General features: G+C 42.1%; 1 pseudogene; it reads right to left on the bottom strand.

Annotated features, from left to right (window-relative positions):
• Positions 1 to 13,114: 13,114 nt before the first annotated feature.
• On the bottom strand, positions 13,115 to 14,576 carry LOC147364474 (pre-mRNA-splicing factor RBM22 pseudogene; annotated as a pseudogene).
• Between the last annotated feature and the right edge of the window lie 5,410 nt (positions 14,577 to 19,986).

Raw genomic sequence — 19,986 nt, 5'->3', positions numbered from 1 at the left:
GAGTTTTAGAGGTTTATCTGTTACATACTAAATCTAAATTGGATGTTAAATAAATGCCAGTGATAATTTAAGTCAAGCCTTTCTATTGGGATAAAATTCTAATGAAAAATATCTATTCTTGATATTGTTGATTACCAAAATAACTGGCAATATGGAAATATTTTGGATAATCCATCTCAGACTCAGGAAATGAGGTACCAGCTCCAAGTTTTTTATTTATGTATTAACTGGTTAAAGACATAAAAAGGGGTTCCTAACAGCTAGATGTTCAAATACAATAAATCTGACTTTCCCATCTTCCTTGGATTCTAAAATGTAAATGATAGATTTTGTTTTATTACTATTATTTCACTAGAAATTACACGGGTCAAATTATTGCAAACTTTAACTCTGTATATTACGATATGCTCTATAATTTCATTTGCATATGGCTCCCAATTATAGAGGCAAGTACACAAAAAGAAATACCGTTTTCCTTCCAACCTTGTGTCCAGCAATAGCACACCTTTGTTCTTCCTAAGTCCCTTTCCTCCCCGTCAGTACCAGATCCCAGAGAACAGACCCTGACCACTGAAGACTGTGGAATTGACTCTACACACCGAGACTTGGCTACAGGACCCTTGTGCAGATGAAGATGTCAAAAGGCAATCTGCAGCGAGAATGACAGTGTGATTAACCAGAATGAGGCCTAAGTCAGAAGTAGCACGGACCACTGGGAAATTAAGGCACCAATTTTCACCGTCAAGATCAGCTGTGATAGGGCGGTATATCCTAGCAACAGCAGAAGTCTTAACCTTGCCATCACAGCAAAAACTAATTTTGTAGTGTTATCCGTTTATATCTTTTAATCCAAAAAGTCTTTAAACAGAAAGTAAATACACATTCCTTTTCCTAGATCTGCCTTTTGCCTCTAATTGAGAAATCCTTAATTCAAGTGAATTAAAAGGTTACTGAGTCTTAACACAAATTTCATTAGCTTTCATTCTTGGTGCAACTGTGGGAAACCTCATCGGAGAGACGGAGAGGGTTGGTAATAGTTAACGTTAACAGTATTTATGAAGAAAATGATACTTAAAATCACCCTAGTGTATCTTAATCCAAACATACCATATTTTATTACCCATCTGAATAGTGTTATAGCATGCCCCTTTATTATGTTGATTCAGATTTATCATAAGGCTATATACCATCTCTTAAAATATAACTTCACATAAAGGAGTAACCAATAAGGATGGAGGTTTTTTTGTCTCTTGATACTAGTGCTTTAAAGCGACTTGACTGATACATTTATATTTATAAAACTAAGCAGCATAGGCCATTCACTGCCAGATCTGTTTTCAAGATAAGATAAATCAGTGATTTTTGATACAGTGTATCAAACTGTCAGTTTCTCTTTTGAAAAAAAAAAAAAAAGCAAAAATAAAATTGCTCTTCAGTGAGCTTGATTCCCCAATTAAAGGTAAAATCCTGCTAGAGGCCAAAATTATTCTCAATGCCCCTCTATTTCTGGTTAGGAGACCCCTATTCCAATTCTTCAGACACTAAGAAATCCCTCCCTGAAGCAATCTGATTTGCTTTCAAAGCAGGGCCCAGTGCTCACCTGAGAGGTAAGCCTTGAGTAGTAAGGAGAAAGGCAAGGGAAAAGACAGCACCCACCGCTAAGGATGAAAGAGAAAAACCTGGACCAAGTAGAATCACGAACTCCAAGGAAGAAGATAGTTTTAAGAAAGAGCTGGTGGGGAACTGTGTTGAGTACAGCCTAGGTCTTCTAAGGCAAATGGACTAGGAAGGGAGATGGAGGTCATGACTGATCTTGGGAGATCTATTTTTGTGGCTGGATAAAGGCAAAGTGCATGGATTAAGGAATGAAAGACTGGTGGCAAAAGAAAAGAACCACCCTAGTTCATCCAAGTATTTAACACTTCTTATAAGAAAGAACAGGGATCCTTCCGTGGTGTTCTTACAGGATGCTAGAAAGCTAACCAACTGTCTGTCCAGTGGACCTAGCAGAATCCCTAATTCAGGAGGAGAGTAAGGCCTTATATTAAGGGATGAACAATCCTTCCTATCCCAGAAATTCATTCTTGGGATAGAATGATAGTCTAAACTCCTATGCCAATTCCCTAGGATGGGAGAAAAGACTGGCAGGAAAATCCCAAAGCAACCACAGAATAAAGGATTCATTTACATGTTTCTCTCAAATTCAGGTAAAGGATTAGATTCAGTTAAAGCATGGGCATTGAGTACAGGAGAAGGCTTCACGCAGTGTGTGGGTATCTGAGGCAAGTATTTTATTGGCAAGAGGTGACATGGATTTTGCACACTAGTAGCTTTTATCCTCTCTGGACTTTGGGGTGCACATTCCCCTTGGTGAGGACTAAGGGGCTTGTTCTGATCTCTCTAGAATGCCTTGGGATTATATACAGGAATGTCAGTGCAAGATTGCTGGTGTCTCCCACTCAGTGATACTGCTGTGGTCATTGCTATTATGTGTATGAAGCTGCGTCTTGAAAATCTGAAACTGGACCAGAGGTCCTCAGAGGTCCTCTTGCTTTCAGACACCCATGATGTCAGCCTGTCACTCTACCAACTGTGCATAGATCTCATGTCTGAGGATCAACTTTAGCATTTCTCAGGCTGTCTATGCTGCTTCTGAGCTGCTCTTGCTAAAAATAAGCTGTACTTCTTCAGTCTGCTGCCCGCCAAATTGGACTGGCAGCTGCCCTGGTCTCCCCTTCCACAGCTTCCTGCCAGTGTTCAGAGCTTCATATCACCATACATTCGGCACAAAATACTTTTTTTCTCCTTGTCCCACTCAGAACCTGTCAATCACCCGCCTTACTTTTACCTTCTTTCCTCCTCTCTCACAGAGGCAGTTTGGGTATTGTGTTTAACTTCAAACAAGTCACTTAATCTCTCTTGTTCAGACCAGTCTTTAAGAACAACTTCCTACATGACTGTTTTAATCAAACTTTTGGTGTCTGAATTGTTGCAAACCAAATTTAAAAAAAAAAAGAAACTTTCTACAGAACAGTCTCTTTATAAGACTTAATTCTCTCTGACTGTGCTACCCATAATGGCTTTTACCATTGTTTTTTGTTTATTTACCAGTCTTTCTGATTAGTTCCTTCATCAATCTACTATTGTTTGTTTGCTTGTTTTATAATTTATGTTTTTGTAGCATATCAGCATTATACTATTTGCCAAGAGTGCTTTCACAGAGTATTTCATTAGAACCTCATCAATCCTGTGAGGTGACAATAATTATAGGCATTATTATCCGTATTTTCCTAATGATCAACTCAGTTCAGAGTGAATCCTCTTTCCCCAAGGCCAAATGCACAGCAAGTGGCATTTGGCTGTCTACACATTGCAATGGTTGTCACATTAAAAGAAAAACAAAGATTTCACTCCCACTTACAACTTGAAATGTCTGTGGCTCTTACTAATCCTCTCAATGATTTTGCAATCAAGTTTGGTTGTATTTTGACTCATACCTTGGAAAGTTTCCAACAAGGAAGGGAAACATCAGCCCATATCAAAAGAATGGCCATTTTGATGCAAAGTGATGTGTGAGCACCAAGAAGATGCTGTTAATTGATTCGTCAGTGCCCCTACGTGTGAACAGGTGTGATGAAGTGTAAAGAAGTATGTGATGTGGAGGTGACAGAACTGTCACACTGAGAGGACTTTGACTATTAGAGGAAATGACTCCTCAACTACTCTCCATCTTCCTGTCCAAACACCTGTCCCAAAACATCCCATCTGGGCAACTTCAGGGACCTTAGGACATGTACAAACAGGCGTGTCCCATCTTAAGGCACACCTGAGTAAGGGGGTGATATGTGACTACACTGAGACTTGGAGGTGTTTTTTCCTAGAGGAAAGGCATTACTTCTTACCTGTAGTTAGGAAAGGACAAAGATCATTTTTAGGAGTAGGACTTTTTTAACTGAAAAAGTATATCCAAACCAAAATCCATTTTTAAATTAAGAAACCTGCACCTAGAAAGCCCTTTAGTCAGTTATAAAACATTATCACTAAAATGTAACCACAAATGAACAAGCATTTGTTCAGGGGATAATAAGAACATGTCCTCAAAGGAAAGGAGGAATAGTTGTGTAAATGTTTGAGCAAGTTGCCCATCACCCCTTACACTTTTCCAGATGTGTCTGGTTACTCACAGGCTAACCTCCTCCTCTCTCCTAACCGATAAAAGCTAAGCAAGTCAGAATATCATCAGCCTGGTCCTGTGTACTATGACTTTTGCAACTGGAAAAATATCTGTGTCTGAGAGTGGAAATGTCAGATCCTCTACCCCAATGCCTCCCACACATGGACCAGTTTGTGACTGGGGCTTTGATTGGCTGGGGTTCTTCTGCATTTCTGCAAGGCAATGATGCTCTATAGGAGTGGGAGTTGGTGGGGGATCTCCAGGTGCAGAGGCTAAGAATTTGACTTGCAAGGTGCTTTTCAGAAATCAACACCTATGGATACAGAAAGTAGGGGAAGAAGTAGATTGGACAGATGGAAAAACAGAACTGTGATATAGGTCAGAGGTCAGGCAAAGCCTTGGCCAACCCAGTAGGGAATTGTGGAGTGGATATGGCCCATCAGTATTGTTACAGGGTGACCAATTTGTCCTGACCTGCACAAGACTTTCCTTTTTTTTAGTGTTATAAAAGTCCACATTCAGGGAGCCCATAACTGCTCATCAGTTATGTGGCCTTGGGCAAGTGAACCTCTAAAACCTCTTTCCTATCTTGTGAAGTTCTGTAAAGATTCAATGAGATGGTATGTTTGTATTAGTGGCACAGAGTAGGTTCTTGGTAGGGATGAGTCAACATTATCTTTGGTGGAAAGCCTCCCAGATTAGTAAATGCAAGAGAAAACTGCCTCAAGCAGCCCCTACTCTGGTTAGCCTCCTGCCTCCTCACGCTGGCCCTTAATCTCCTTTTTAAAGATGCCCTCTCACCTTTACCTGCTTCCTGGATTGTTTCCATGTTTGTGCAATAAGATGAAAGCAACAACCCTTGACAACCAAGAATCCTGAAATACCCAGTGGGCAGCTAGAAGAAAATGGCTTTTACTCAGGGGCTGTCTGCTCTTGTGAAAATCTGAGAGTCAAAGAGGGCCTGCAAGGCACTGACAGTCTGTGTTCACAGAGGTCCCTGCAATTCTGAACTGTGAGCAAGGAAAGGGTAGTGCTGACTGTGCTCGAAAAAGTGCAGTGGAAGGCAAACAAATAAATGATTCAAGGTTTTGGAAGAAAGACTTTTGAAGAAAGCTTGACCTTAACCTCTGGAGCTTAGAGCAAAGCTCTACTGAGTAAAGGTGGGTTGCAGTAGTAAATTGGTCTGGACAAAACACATAGAGAGTCATTAAGAGAAGAGGAAACTTTCCTCATCTTGGGGCAGGGACTGCTGATAAGACACGTCTTTAAAGGGCAGCCTGCTGGGAGGAATTGGGCTAAATTCAAGGACAAAAGCAATCCTCATTAGGGCCAAAAAGCCAGGGGCTATGATATGGAGGCCAGCTTACCAGCCTGCTTCACATGCTTCTTGCCTATGGCTGGTTGTTACCATTGGATATAGTAGGGTGTTAATGAGGCCAAGGGCAGGATTCCTGCACAGAGCAGCCAGCTTTATGCTTCTCTACTGCTGTGGCTTCCACCCTAAGCTAGACCATGCAGCTCACACACATGAGTTTACTTGCCACCCGTGTCACCTCAAGTTTGCTCTCTGGAGATTTCACTGAATCCTTACAAAATTTGGAGTTATACTTTTTTTTCTTTTTCTTTTAAGTCTCAAACTGTGGTCTAGCCTAGTAGTAAGACATTAATTCATTCACACCTTTATTCATTCTGTCAGTCAACAAACATCTGAATGCTTCCTCTCTGAAGGTTTTGGGATAGGTGCCCTGGATAAAGTGGTCAAAAGGGGAAAGGAACATCTATCACTGAAGAAACCAGAAACTCAACACAAGAGAGAAACAGAGTGGGTACCAGGCTGATGTGAATGCAGGTCCCAAGATAACAACTGACAGTTGTGCAGTGGTCCCAGAAAAAAAAAATGATCACTGATTCAGAAAAAAAGACAGAAATCTGTAGAAAAAGATCTGCAAGAAAAATAAAATTAAAATAAGCTACTACATGTTTGAGAAACAAACTGTCCATTGATAGATGAATAACAAAGTATTCAGTTCAGTTCAGTTCAGTTGCTCAGTCGTGTCCAACTCTTTGCGACCCCATGAATCACAGCACGCCAGGCCTCCCTGTCCATCACCATCTCCCGGAGTTCATTCAAACTCATGTCCATCGAGTTGGTGATGCCATCCAGCCATCTCATCCTCTGTCGTCCCCGTCTCCTCCTGCCCCCAATCCATCCCAGCATCAGAGTCTTTTCCAATGAGTCAACTCTTCGCATGAGGTGGCCAAAGTACTGGAGTTTCAGCTTTAGCATCATTCCTTCCAAAGAACACCCAGGGCTGATCTCCTTCAGAATGGACTGGTTGGATCTCCTTGCAGTCCAAAGGACTCTCAAGAGTCTTCTCCAACACCACACTTAAAAAGCATCAATTATTCAGCGCTCAGCTTTCTTCACAGTCCAACTCTCGCATCCATACATGACCACTGGAAAAACCATAGCCTTGACTAGACAGACCTTTGTTGGCAAAGGTGGATAGGTTTGACAGAATGTGGTCCACTGGAGATCAGATCAGATCAGATCAGTCGCTCAGTCTTGTCTGACTCTTTGCGACCCCATGAATCGCAGCACACCAGGCCTCCCTGTCCATCACCAACTCCCGGAGTTCACTGGAGAAGGGAATGGCAAACCACTTCAGTATTCTTGCTTTGAGAACCCCATGAACAGTATGAAAAAGCAAAATGATAGGATACTGAAAGAGGAACTCCACAGGTCAGTAGGTGCCCAATATGCTACTGGAGATCAGTGGAGAAGTAACTCCAGAAAGAATGAAGGAATGGAGCCAAAGTAAAAACAAAGTATTATTTATTAAAAAATAATATACTGTTGAGATGTCCAAAACTTTGAAAGTACAGAAGATTTTCAATTCTATTCTTAAATTTGGCAGGCAGGGGCGGGGGGGGGGGCGGTGGGGGCTGTCGGGGGGGATAGTGATATATACATGGAAAATTGAGAAAATGAAAAAACAAGGTATTAATTACAGAGAAAATAATACATTGTATGAGAAAAGAAATGAGATCACAGTACAAGTAAAGGAGTTGAAAGAAGTTGCATATGGGGAATTGAAATTGGGAATGTAGAGTGAGAGGGGCAAGAGACTGCTCTTTTGTTATAAATATCACAGTGCTATTTGGTATTTTAAACTGTACACTTATGACACAAAATATATTTAACTTTTGAAAATACTGTAAGTCTGAAAGCAACTGTTAGAGGTATTTAAAAATCTAAAAAATATGTAGATAGATATAAGGCTTCATTAAGTAACAGTCTGTGACAGTGAAAACTGTTAAGTACAAAAATATTCATCAAAGAGGGTTGGTTAAATAAATATCAGTAAATCCGTAAAATAAAGGGAGCGTATCACAGCCTTTGAAAATAGAGTAGGTTCATGTGTATTGACATATAAAGATTTCTGCATATATTTTTAAGTGAAAAGGTCAAGTTGCACTAACTATATACCAAAGTACATAGTATAAAGCATGTATACATACACATATATGTGCATGTGTTTGTACATATATAGGAAAATGTATGGAAGGAAACAAAATAAACTATTAACTGTGGCTGCTGCTGCTGCTGCTAAGTCACTTCAGTCGTGTCCGACTCTGTGCGACCTCAGAGACAGCAGCCCACCAGGCTCCACCGACCCTGGGATTCTCCAGGCAAGAACACTAGAGTGGGTTGCCATTTCCTTCTCCAATGCATGAAAGTGAAAAGTGAAAGTGAAGTCGCTCAGTCGTGTCCGACTCTCAGCGACCCCATGGACAGCAGCCTGCCAGGCTCCTCCATCCATGGGATTTTCCAGGCAAGAGTGCTGGAGTAGGGTGCCATTGCCTTCTCCGATTAACTGTGGCTACTTCTAGGGAATGATTAGAATTGAGTCATAAGGACTTTCACTCTTTCTCTAAATATGTGTCTGTATTTTACAATGAGCAAGCACAATCTCTATTATTAAAGATAAAATAGACAAAGAAAATATTTTTAACTAAAATACAAAGAATGGGCTGACCCAATTGAATCTGATTTTAGGAAGCTCATAAACAGGCAGGGAGCTTCCCACGTGGCTCTGTGGTAAAGAATCCACCTAACAATGCAGGAGACGTGGGATATGTGAGTTCAATCCCTGGGTCAGGAAGATCCCCTGAAGTAGGAAGTGGCAACCCACTAGAGTATAGTATAGTATATATATATACTATATAGTATATAGTATAGTATAGTATAGTATAGTATACTTGCCTGGGAAACTCCAAGGACAGAGCCTGGCAGTCTACAGTTCATGTGGTCACACATCGTATACAACTGAACGAGTGAGCACACATTCAATTCAGTTCAGTTCTGTCAGCCTCTCAGTCGTGTCCAACTCTATGCCACCCATGGACTGCAGTACTCTAGGCTTCCGTGTCCATCACCAACTCCTGGAGCTTGCTCAAACTCATGTCCATCGAGTCAGTGATGCCATCCAACCATCATCCTCTGTGGTCCCCTTCTCCTCCTACCTTCAATCTTTCCCAGCATCCAGAGTCTTTTCCAATAAGTCAGTTCTTCAGATCAGGTGGCCAAAGTATTGGAGTTTCAGCTTCAGCATCAGTCCTTCCAATGAATATTCATGACTGATTTCCTTTAGGATGAACTGATTTGATTTCCTTGCAGTCCAAGTGACTCTCAAGAGTCTTCTCCAACACCACAGTTCAAAAGCATCAATACCTCAGCACTCAGCTTTCTTTATAGTCCAACTCTCACATCCATACATGACTACTGGAAAAGCCATAGCTTTGACTAGATGGACCACTGTTGGCCAAGTAATATCTCTGCCTTATAATATGCTGTCTAGGTAGGTCATGGCTTTTCTTCCAAGGAGCAAGTGTCTTTTAATTTCATGGCTGCAGTCACCATCTGCAGTGGTTTTGGAGCCCAAGAAAATAAAGTCTGTCACGGTTTCCATTGTTTCCCCATCTATTTGCCATGAAGTGACAGGACCAGTTGCCATGATCTTAGTTTTTTGAATGTTGAGTTTTAAGGCAGCTTTTTCACTCTCCTCTTTCACCTTCATCAAGAGGCTTTTTAGTTCCTCTTCATTTTCTGCCATAAGGGTGGTATCATCTGTGTATCAGAGGTTATTGATATTTCTCTCAGCAATCTTGATTGCAGCTTGTGCTTCATCTAGCCTGGCATTTTGCATGATGTATTCTGCATATAAGTTAAATATGCAGGGTGACAATATAGAGCTTTGATGTACTCCTTTCCCAATTTCAAGCCATTCTTTTGTTCCATGTCTGGTTCTAACTGTTGCTTCTTGACCTGCATACAGATTTCTCAGGAGGCAGGTAAAGTCTGGTATTCCCATCTCTTGAAGAATTTTCTGCAGTTTGTTGTGATCTACACAGTCAAAGGCTTTGGCGTAACCAATAAAGCAGAAAGTGAAAGTGCAATTCGCTCGTGTCCGACTCTTTGTGCCCCATGGACTATTCGTCCATGGAATTCTCCAGGCCAGAATACTGGCATGGGTAGTCTTTCCCTTCTACAGCAGATCTTCCCAACCCAGGGATCAAACCCAGGTCCCGCATTGCAGGCAGGTTCTTTGCCAGCTGAGCCACAAGGGAAGCCCCAATAATGCAGAAGTAGATGTTTTTCTGGAACTCTCTTGCTTTATCTATGATCCAATGGATGTTGGCAATTTGCTATCTGGTTTCTCTTCCTTTTCTAAATCCAGCTTAAACATCTGGAAATTCACAGTTCACATACTGTTGAAACCTGGCTTGGAGAATTTTGAGCATTACTTTGCTAGCATGTGAGATGAGTGCAGTTGTGCAGTAGCTTGAACATTCTTTGGCATTGCCCTTCTTTGAAATGGCAACCCACTCCAGAATTCTTGCCTGGAAAATCCCATGGACATAGGAGCCTGGTAGGCTACAATCCATGGGGTCGCAAAGAGTTGGACACAACTGAGCGACTTCACGTTCACTTTCTTTCCTTTTCTTTCTTTGGGACTGGAATGAAAGCTGACCTCTTCCAGTCCTGTGGGCACTGCTGAGTTTTCCAAATTTGCTAGTACATTGACTGCAGCACTTTAACAGCATCATCTTTGAGGATTTGAAATAGCTCAACTGGAATTCCATCATTACCACTAGCTTTGTTTGTAGTGATGCTTCCTAAGGCCCACTTGACTTTCCACTCCAGGATGTCTGGCTCTAGGTGAGTAATCACACCATCATGGTTACCTGGGTCATTAAGATCTTTTTTTGTATAGTTCTTCTGTGCATTCTTGCACAGAATTCTTTGTGCATATTAACCTCTTCTTAATGTCTCCTGCTTCTGTTAGGTCCATACCATTTCTGTCCTTTATTGTGCCCATCTTTGCCTGAAATGTTCCCTTGGTATCTCTAATTTTCTTGATGAGATACTTAGTCTTCCCCATTCTATTGTTTTCCTCTATTTTTTCTTTTTCTTTTTTTTTTAAATTGACCCATTTTAATTTTTCAGAACAAAAATACAACACATCTTTTTTTTTTTTTTTGCCATCTACAATTCAATTATTTCCAAATATTCTAAGACAAAACAGAATCCCCTGCCCAGAGCAGGAATTAAAATGAGATGCTGAAGTCACACAAAGGTGAATGCTGAAGATCGACATTCCAGCTGTAGGCCATAAGTCTTCCATTCAAACACACTCTAATTCTTTTCCTTTCACAGTTTGTTAAAGTGTGTAGGAAGTTCTTTAAGATAATTTCATCTCAAACACCAGGTTTCTTCAATGATACACAGCTTCATGACATCTGTTTTTCCATCTTTGACAGGAATGACAGGATTGACAGGAATGAAAAGTAATTTTGGGGTTTTTTTTTTTTTTGGTAGTGGAATTCCAGTTGAGCTATTTCAAATCCTGGAAGATGATGCTGTGAAAGTGCTGCACTCAATATGCCAGCAAATTTGGAAAACTCAGCAGTGGCCACAGGACTGGAAAAGATCACTTTTCATTCCAATCCTAAAGAAAGGCAATGCCAAAGAATGCTCAAACTACCGCATAATTGCACTCATCTCACACGCTTAGTAAAGTAATGCTCAAAATTCTCCAAGCCAGGCTTAAGCAATATGTGAACCGTGAACTTCCAAATGTTCAAGCTGGTTTTTGAAAAGGCAGAGGAACCAGAGATCAAATTGCCAACATCCACTGGATCATGGAAAAAGCAAGAGAGTTCCAGAAAAACATCTATTTCTGTTTTATTGACTATGCCAAAGCCTTTGACTGTGTGGATCACAATAAACGGTGGAAAATTCTTCAAGAGATGGGAATACCAGACCACCTGATCTGCCTCTTGAGAAATCTGTATGCAGGTCAGGAAGCAACAGTTAGAACTGAACATGGAACAACAGACTGGTTCCAAATAGGAAAAGGAGTTCGTCAAGGCTGTATATTGTCACCCTGCTTATTTAACTTATATGCAGAGTACATTATGAGAAACACTGGGCTGGATGAAGCACAAGCTGGAATCAAGATTGCCAGGAAAAATATCAATCACCTCAGATATGCAGATGACACCACCCTTATGGCAGAAAGTGAGGAGGAACTAAAGAGCCTCTTGATGAAAGTGAAAGAGGAGAGTGAAAAAGTTGGCTTAAAGCTCAACATTCAGAAAATGAAGATCATGGCATCCGGTCCCACCACTTCATGGGAAATAGACGGGGAAACAGTGGAAACAGTGTCAGACTTTATGTTTTGGCCTCCAAAATCACTGCAGATGGTGACTACAGCCATGAAATTAAAAGACGCTTACTCTTTGGAAGCAAAGTTATGACCAACCTAGATAGCATATTCAAAAGCAGAGACATTACTTTGCCAACAAAGGTTCGTCTAGTCAAGGCTATGGTTTTTCCTGTGGTCATGTATGGATGCAAGAGTTGGACTGTGAAGAAGGCTGAGCGCTGAAGAATTGATGCTTTTGAACTGTGGTGTTGGAGAAGACTCTTGAGAGTCCCTTGGACTGCAAGGAGATTCAACCAGTCCATTCTGAAGGAGATCAGCCCTGGGATTTCTTTGGAAGGAATGATGCTAAAGCTGAAACTCAGTATTTTGGCCACCTCATGCGAAGAGTTGACGCATTGGAAAAGACACTGATGCTGGGAGGGATTGGTAGCAAAAGGAGAAGGGGATGACAGAGGATGAGATGGCTGGATGGCATCACTGACTCGATGGACGTGAGTCTGGGTGAACTCCGGGAGTTGGTGATGGACAGGGAGGCCTGGCGTGCTGCAATTCATGGGGTCACAAAGAGTCGGACACGACTGAGTGACTGAACTGAACTGAAAGAAGTAAAACTATCAGCCAGATTCCTTTAGTAACAAATGAGGAAAGGAGAGATATCTAACGTGCTGGGTGCTGTTTCTACTTGTCCTTCAAGAATGTGATTTTAGAAGCATTAAATCACCCTCATGCCACTACAATGATTAGTACTAGTAATCTTTTTTTTAGAGGATTAGAAGGAAAACATTCAATGGACATAAAAATGGTCAAAAATTGTTTGCTTGTTTTTCTTACTGCAGGTTAGTTCCCACCCTCCCCACCCCCCAAAAGAAGATACAAAATGAACTTGTAATTGGGAAGGTAACTTGGTTGAACACTCCAATTCACCCAGTTGCTTGTTCCCCACATAGGTGAGGGGAAGAGGCATTAAGTTTTATTAGTGATGTTATAGCAGTAACCAGATGTGTTAATAGCAGCTTATTTCAGGTCCATCAATCCTTGGAGAACACATAGAGGAAATCAAGGCTGTCGTTCTCCAATTGCCTACATCTGGATACATTCCACTACCATGGAAACTACAAAGGAAGGAAAAACATGTTTATTTGGGGATTCATTTACTAGGATATTTAAGCACCTTCTCTTCCATAGAGCCCCAGAGCAGTGATAAGTGCTAGGGGCTGCTGTGTTTCCTGGTATGAGCTCCCATCCTCTAAGGATCCTAAGAAAGATAGTGGATTGGTCCTGGAGCCCTCATGAAAGGAGGGGATGGTCCCATGGAGTGGAACATGTGTGGCCCAAAACCTGGGGGTTGGGGGGGGCAATACCAGGTGGGAGTGGCAGGGCAATTGTTCACCACAGCTGGAGGACCACTAGGGGGTAGGTTGAAGTAGTTGGCAGAGGCTTCTTCTGCAGCAGCAGCAGGAGAAAGAGCTCCTGGGAGCCCTGAAACAGGCTCAAGCTTGATTCCAGTATCTGTGGTTCCGTCCTTCTCCTTTTCTTTTCCTCTGGCTGCTGGGACCTTCCCCATTTCACTTTGAGCCTACAGCTATTAACAACCGGTTTATTAAAGGATTTCTTGGCAGCCACTTCTGCAGCCTGACTTGTGGCAAACTGGATGAAAGCACGCTGCTGTCTCTGCACAATAGTGATGGTCCGGATCTCTCCAAACTGGTAGAAGTGATTCTTTAGATCAGTCTCAGTAATGGTATCACCCAGACCACCAGCATACAGTGTTGTAATAGTCTTGTCCTCTGGTGGGTCCAGATGTGGCATTGTTAAAGCCCGCTTTACGAGTTTATCTGCCACAGGGTCGTTGATTCCATAAGGTCTTTAATGTTCTGATCAGCAAGGGGGTCATCCGGATCTGTTGGTTTTTCATGTCTGTATGGACATTCCTCTCCTCTCTTACATTCTCCTTTCACCTAGAAGGAGCAAAGGTGTGGTTGATTCCTTTTGTAGTAGGGGTGGTCTGGGCCAGTTTGAGCAGCATGTCACTGGTGGATGTGGCTTTCCCCAACATGCCACCTGACTGCTTTCCATCAGAGTTGGAAATCTCTCTCTCCATATTTTGCGTGTTGACGTCAGATTTTGGCATATCATCCTTAAAATATAATCCTACATTACAAACCTGGATGGACAGGCCATACTCTAGGTCTAAGAGGCAAGTCTGATAGACATTCTTCGATTTACTGCAGGTCTGGCACACTTCAGTCTTCTTGAAACGCATGAGGACCCTGGGGCACCAATGAAACACTGTGAAAGGCCTGGCACAAATTTTGCATTCCTTCCCATACTTTTATTTGGTCGTTTGGATATATGGGTGTTCTCCAAAACACGTCTGGCACAGAATAGGGAAGTCCTCAACCTTCCAATTCTGCCTGTTGTAGGTGTTGGAACCTAGAGAGGTCACCATCTTGAAAGTATCTGGAGGCAGCCGCAGCTTCCAAGTTGGGAGAGGACTGCCACCTCCTCTATTTCTTTGCATTGATCACTTAGAAAGGCTTTCTTATCTTTCCTTGCTATTCTATGGAACTCTGCATTGAAATGGCTATATCTTTCCTTTTCTCCTTTGCCTTTCGCTTCTCTTCTTTTCACAGCTATTTGTAAGGCCCCCTCAGACAGCCATTTTGCCTTTGTGCATTTCTTTTTCTCGGGAATGGTCTTGATCCCTGTCTCCTGCACAATGTAACAAACCTCCCCCTGTAGTTGTTCAGGCACTCTGTCTATCATATCTAATCCCTTGAGTCTATTTGTCACTTCCACTGTATAATCGTAAGGGATTTGATTTAGGTCATACCTGAATGGTCTAGTGGTTTTCCCTACTTTCTTCAATTTAAGTCTGAATTTGGCTATAAGGAGTTCATGATCTGAGCCACAGTCTGCTCCCAGTCTTGTTTTTGCTGACTGTATAGAGCTTCTCCATCTTTGGCCGCAAAGAATATAATCAATCTGATTTCAGTGTTGACCATCTGGTGATGTCCATGTGTAGAGTCTTCTCTTGTGTTGTTGGAAGGGAGTGTTTGCTATGACACATGCATTCTCTTAGCAAAACTCTAATAGCCTTTGCCCTGCTTCATTCTGTACTCCAAGGCCATATTTGCCTGTTACTCTAGGTGTTTGTTGACTTCCTACTTTTGCATTCCAATCCCCTATAATGAAAAGGACATATTTTGGGGTTGTTAGTTCTAGAAGGTCTTGTAGGTCTTCATAGAACTGTTCAACTTCAGCTTCTTCAGCATTACTTGTTGGGACACAGACTTGGATTACTGTGATATTGAATGGTTTACCTTGGAAACGAACAGAGAGCATTCTGTCATTTTTGAGATTGCACCCAAATACTGCATTTTGGACTCTTTGTTGACTATTGTCAGGAAGCATTTAACAGGAGGCTTCCTGTGTGCTGTTTTGGATCTGTCAGGAATTCTCTGTTCCTTATTAATTCCTGAATTAATTAAGAGGCAAGCCTCTCCCCGGGGGCTGAGGAATCTAGGCTTTTCCTTCATTAGTTTTTCTATATGGTGATAAGTACCCTCTTCCTTTTTATGAACCAAATGGTAAAAGTTATTATTTACAACTCTCTCTCTCTTTAATATGGATCACCTATGTTTTGTAAGTCTGGAATTTTAATCTTTATCTTTGCTGAGAATAACTACAGTATATATGCCCACACCATGTTGATTAAAACACCTTTGCTCCATCAGAGCTATGGTCCCCATGTCTTGCTTTCTCTCTCTCTCTCTTTTTCAGGCTGATCCCCTGGAGTGCAGAGGTCCTCTGTGTTCATTTTCCTGCCCGGGCTTCTAAGACCCTCTCGAGAAGGTGCTCTGCACCTTCACCCCATTGAGAGGGCGCCTGAGGCCTTCGTGAACAGAGCAAGCCCCGTGCAGGGGTTTTATTGGCTTTCTGCGAAAACCAAGGAATATCAGCCTCTTTCTCTCTCCTTTACTTTCTTATCGCTCAACTCTGGACTACCAGGTTCCGGTCCATTAAAGGACCTCAACAGACTATGAGGGCTACTCTATTTCTTCTGAGGCATTCTTGCCCACAGTCGTAGTTATAATGGTTATCTGAATTAAATTCACCCATTCCAGTCCATTTTAGTTCGCTGATTCCTCAAATGTAGATGTTCACTCTTGCCATCTTCTGTTTGACCACTTTTAATTTACCTTGATTCATGGACCTAACATTCCAAGTTCCTATGCAATATTGTTCTTTACAGCATCAGACTTGACTGCTATCACCGGTCACATCCACAACTGGGCTTTGTTTTTGCTTTGGCTCTGTCTCTTCAGTCTTTCTGGAGCTATTTCTCCACTCTTCTCCAGTAGTGTATTCAGCACCTACCGACCTGGGGAGTTCATCTTTCAATGCAATATCTTTTTGCCTTTTCATACTGTTCATAGGGTTCTCAAGGCAAGAATACTGAAGTGGTTTGCCATTCTTTTCCAGTGGACCATGTTTGTCAGAACTCTCCATCATGACCTGTCCATCTTGGATGGCCCTATATGGCATGGCTCATAGTTTCACTGAGTTAGACAAGGCTGTGGTCCATGCAATCAGTTTGATTAGTTTTCTGTGATTGTGGTTTTCATTCTGTTCACCCTGGGACGGATAAGGATGAGAGGCTTATGCAGCTTCCTGATGGGAGAGATTGACTGTGGGTGAAAACTGTGTTTGTTCTGATGGGCACACATACACATGCATAAACAGGCAGAAGAGAGGAAGAGCAGAAGGCATGTGGACCTTGGGAGACAGCACAGTCCTGGAAAGGGATATGAGGACCTGAAATTAGACATCAATGAGGAGAACGGAAAAAGAGGAATATTTCTGAGTTAGACATGGTATGGCATAGGCTTTGTGTCAATTTCCTAGTAATAAAGAGGGATTTGCTTTGATAGTTCATGTTTTGTGGTGGAAAGAAATGAAGAGATGGCCAGAATCCAGAACTCCCCAAACTATGAACACCCTGTTTAAATCCCTATGGTTTCTATGCCCAGATAATAAGGAGAATGAAGTATTAGTTGCTCAGTCAGGTCTGACTCCTTGCGACCCCGTGGACTATAGCCCGCCAGGCTCGTCTGACCATGGAATTCTCCAGGAAAAAATACTGGAATGGGTAGCTATTCTCTTCTCCAGGGGATCTTTGCGACCCAGGGATCAAACCCAGCTCTCCTATATTGCAGGCAGATTCTTTACCATCTGAGCCTCCAGGGAAGCCCTAACAATAAGTCCAGCCAAACTGACCAAAGTTTAGCATCAAGCTGGCTCTGTTCCCCCTACTCCAACGGGAAGTCTTTGTGCAGCAACCATATAGTAGCCCTGGTGGTCCACAGTCTTTACTAGAGCCGGGCTCCTTGGCCCCATTTTCTCTTGATCAGCACCATCAAGGCTTCCATATCTATGGTGAGAAGAAGCAAAGAAAAACTATTTAAAAAATGCAAAGCAAGTGCACAGGAGGGTAGGTATTAACTCAAATTGGCTATACCTGTTTTTTTTCTGTTTTGTATTCTGCCTAGTTATGGATGGGGCTGTCCCAACCCAGGGATCTAACCCAGGTCTCCTGCATTGCAGGAGCATTCTATACTGTCTGAGACACTAGGGAAGCCAGAAGAGAGTATAGGGGTGAGATGACACAAGCCATGTTTATATGGAATGTCAGCTCTCTTTCCAATGCAAAGATAGGTGGGGGAGGAGTAGATGTCCAGAGAATTTGTCTAGCAGAGCTGTTAACAATCTTTGGTTATACAAAGGGAGGCCCACTACTGGGTTGGAAGGAGGGTCAGAGAAAAGAAAAAGATGAGCCAGTTTATGAAGGACTAAAGCCTGAATCAGTAGAAAGAACAAAGAACAATAACTTGTATAAGAATATCTGTTATTGGGGCTTCTCTGGTGGCTCAGTGGTAAAGAATCTGCCTACCAGTGCAGGAGACATGGGTTTGATTCCTGATCGGAGAAGATCCCACATACCACAAAGCAACTAAACCCATGCTCTGCAACTATTAAGTTTGTGCTATAGAGCCTGGGAGCTTCAGCTACTGAAGCCCATGCTCCACAACAAGATAAGTCACCGCAACGAGAAGCCTGCACATCACAACTAGAGAGTAGCCTCTGCTCGCCACAATGATCTCTCACCAGAGGGGAAAAAAAAATGGCCACACGGTAACAAAGACCCAGCACGGCTAAAAATAAAAAATAAACTTAGAAAAAAGAATATCTGCTATTTAATTCTAAATTGTGACATAAACGGCTTCCTTCTTCTTTTAATGTTTAAGAAAGTCTGTTACATTCACCAAGACTTTATGATGGTGGCTTTGGGAGTGGGCATAGATAAATGGAATGGATAACTTCCACATCTAGGAGAAAAAAATATGAAATAATGAAGGACCATTCAAAACATCAAGACAGACAATCCATTTAGCTGGGAATTAGGCTAATTTTATTATTAAATTTTAAAAGATGGGACAACTCACTCTAGTTTGTAGGGTAAATGATAACAAAATTGTTAAGGAATCTGGAATGTGCAGTTCATGGGACTCAATCCTCTGGAGCATGGAGCAGAGGAGACAAAGGTAGGGAAAATATCTAATGCGCAAACAGAGAATTCCAAGCGCACACTGGCACCGCATCTTCAAGGAGGAGCAAAGAAATGCAATTCTCTTGTATGCCCTGAAGGGTAGAAACGGAAACATTTGGTGGATAGCAAAAGTGGCAACTATCATGGGTTGACTGAGAAAATTTCTTGGACTATTGAGAAATCAGTGCGGAAATAGTAGGGGTTATGTGAGTTGGGGGATACTATTACAAAATCCTCCTTAACCAATCACTGTACATTTTTCAGCCTATTATTCACTCCTCCAAAATGCCCTGTGAGGTAGGATTCCTGTTCCTTCATGGCCTTGTACCCTGACTGCCATAGAAACAAGATAAATCACCTATCTAGGTATCTTTGAGATGTAGTGATAAAAAAGGAGCTTTCTTATATCCTTCAGATATATATAAAATGCTTTGAAGTTTAATAAGCTTATTTATAAGTATTGTCTCATTTTATACTTGAAATGATCCCATGAAATGTGATTACTATCTTTTACATATAGGAAATGTCTCTGACAGAGGTGAAAGCTCCATAGAGAGTTAACAACTTACATGAGTTTTTGCTGTTGTGTGTGTGTGTGTGTGTGTGTGCTCCATCGAGTCCAGCTCTTTATGATTCCATGGACTGTAACCCACCAGGCTCCTCTAGCCATGGGATTTTCCAGGCAAGAATACTAGAGTGGGTCGCATTTCCTACTCCAGGGATCCTTCCAACCCAGGAATCAAACCCACATCTCTTGTGCCTCCTGCACTGGCAGGAGGGTTCTTTGCCACGGGGCCACCTGGAAGCCCCGGCTTTCACTGTTAGCCAGATCCCACGCCAGGTTGCAGTGGCACAGCTCGAAAAACGTCAGATTCTCTGCCATTTGACCTTCCCTCTTTTGTGGTCATAGGGACTGTTTTGGGGAGGGGAGAGTGAGAAAATCTGACATAACTTGCATAGCCTCAAGCAGTGCCAAAGCTGATGGGTTTCTGGAACAGCCACTACCTGGGTACTTGTGGATTCTCCACACTAGGGTCTAATGAGGAGGGTCTTGGTACCTGAAAGCATGAGTCCAATAAGTCTTGTCTGGGCTTGTTTTCACTTGGCTCTCCAGGTGGGAGGACTCCTGGGAGCAACTGATTCTAGAATACAAGGGAACAACTATTTCCAGAATACAAGCATAGTGGTTGCTCTGAGAAAATACCCTACCAGATTGACTAACCAAATCTCTAATCTGAAAATCTGTATAGGAAATGATTGCAAAGTTCATCAGGTCACATGTGGCTCACTGAGATCTAGAAGCAAACAGAGGAAAATTTTTTCTCTTTTCTTTTTTTGCAAATCTTGTCTAGGTCCTAAACGGAGAACTAGTTTTCTATCTTCGGGGCTTTATCCAAAGATATTCACAGATAAAAGAGGGCCAGGAGAAGAAAAAACATCAACCAAAGAAAAATTGCTTGGGTAGAAGA

This window comes from Bos grunniens, chromosome 10, assembly GCF_055505025.1.
Source record: "Bos grunniens cultivar Pamir isolate PY7600 chromosome 10, Bosgru_T2T1.0, whole genome shotgun sequence".
Taxonomy (NCBI): domain Eukaryota; kingdom Metazoa; phylum Chordata; class Mammalia; order Artiodactyla; family Bovidae; genus Bos; species Bos grunniens.
This window is presented reverse-complemented; position numbering and strand designations above follow the sequence as displayed.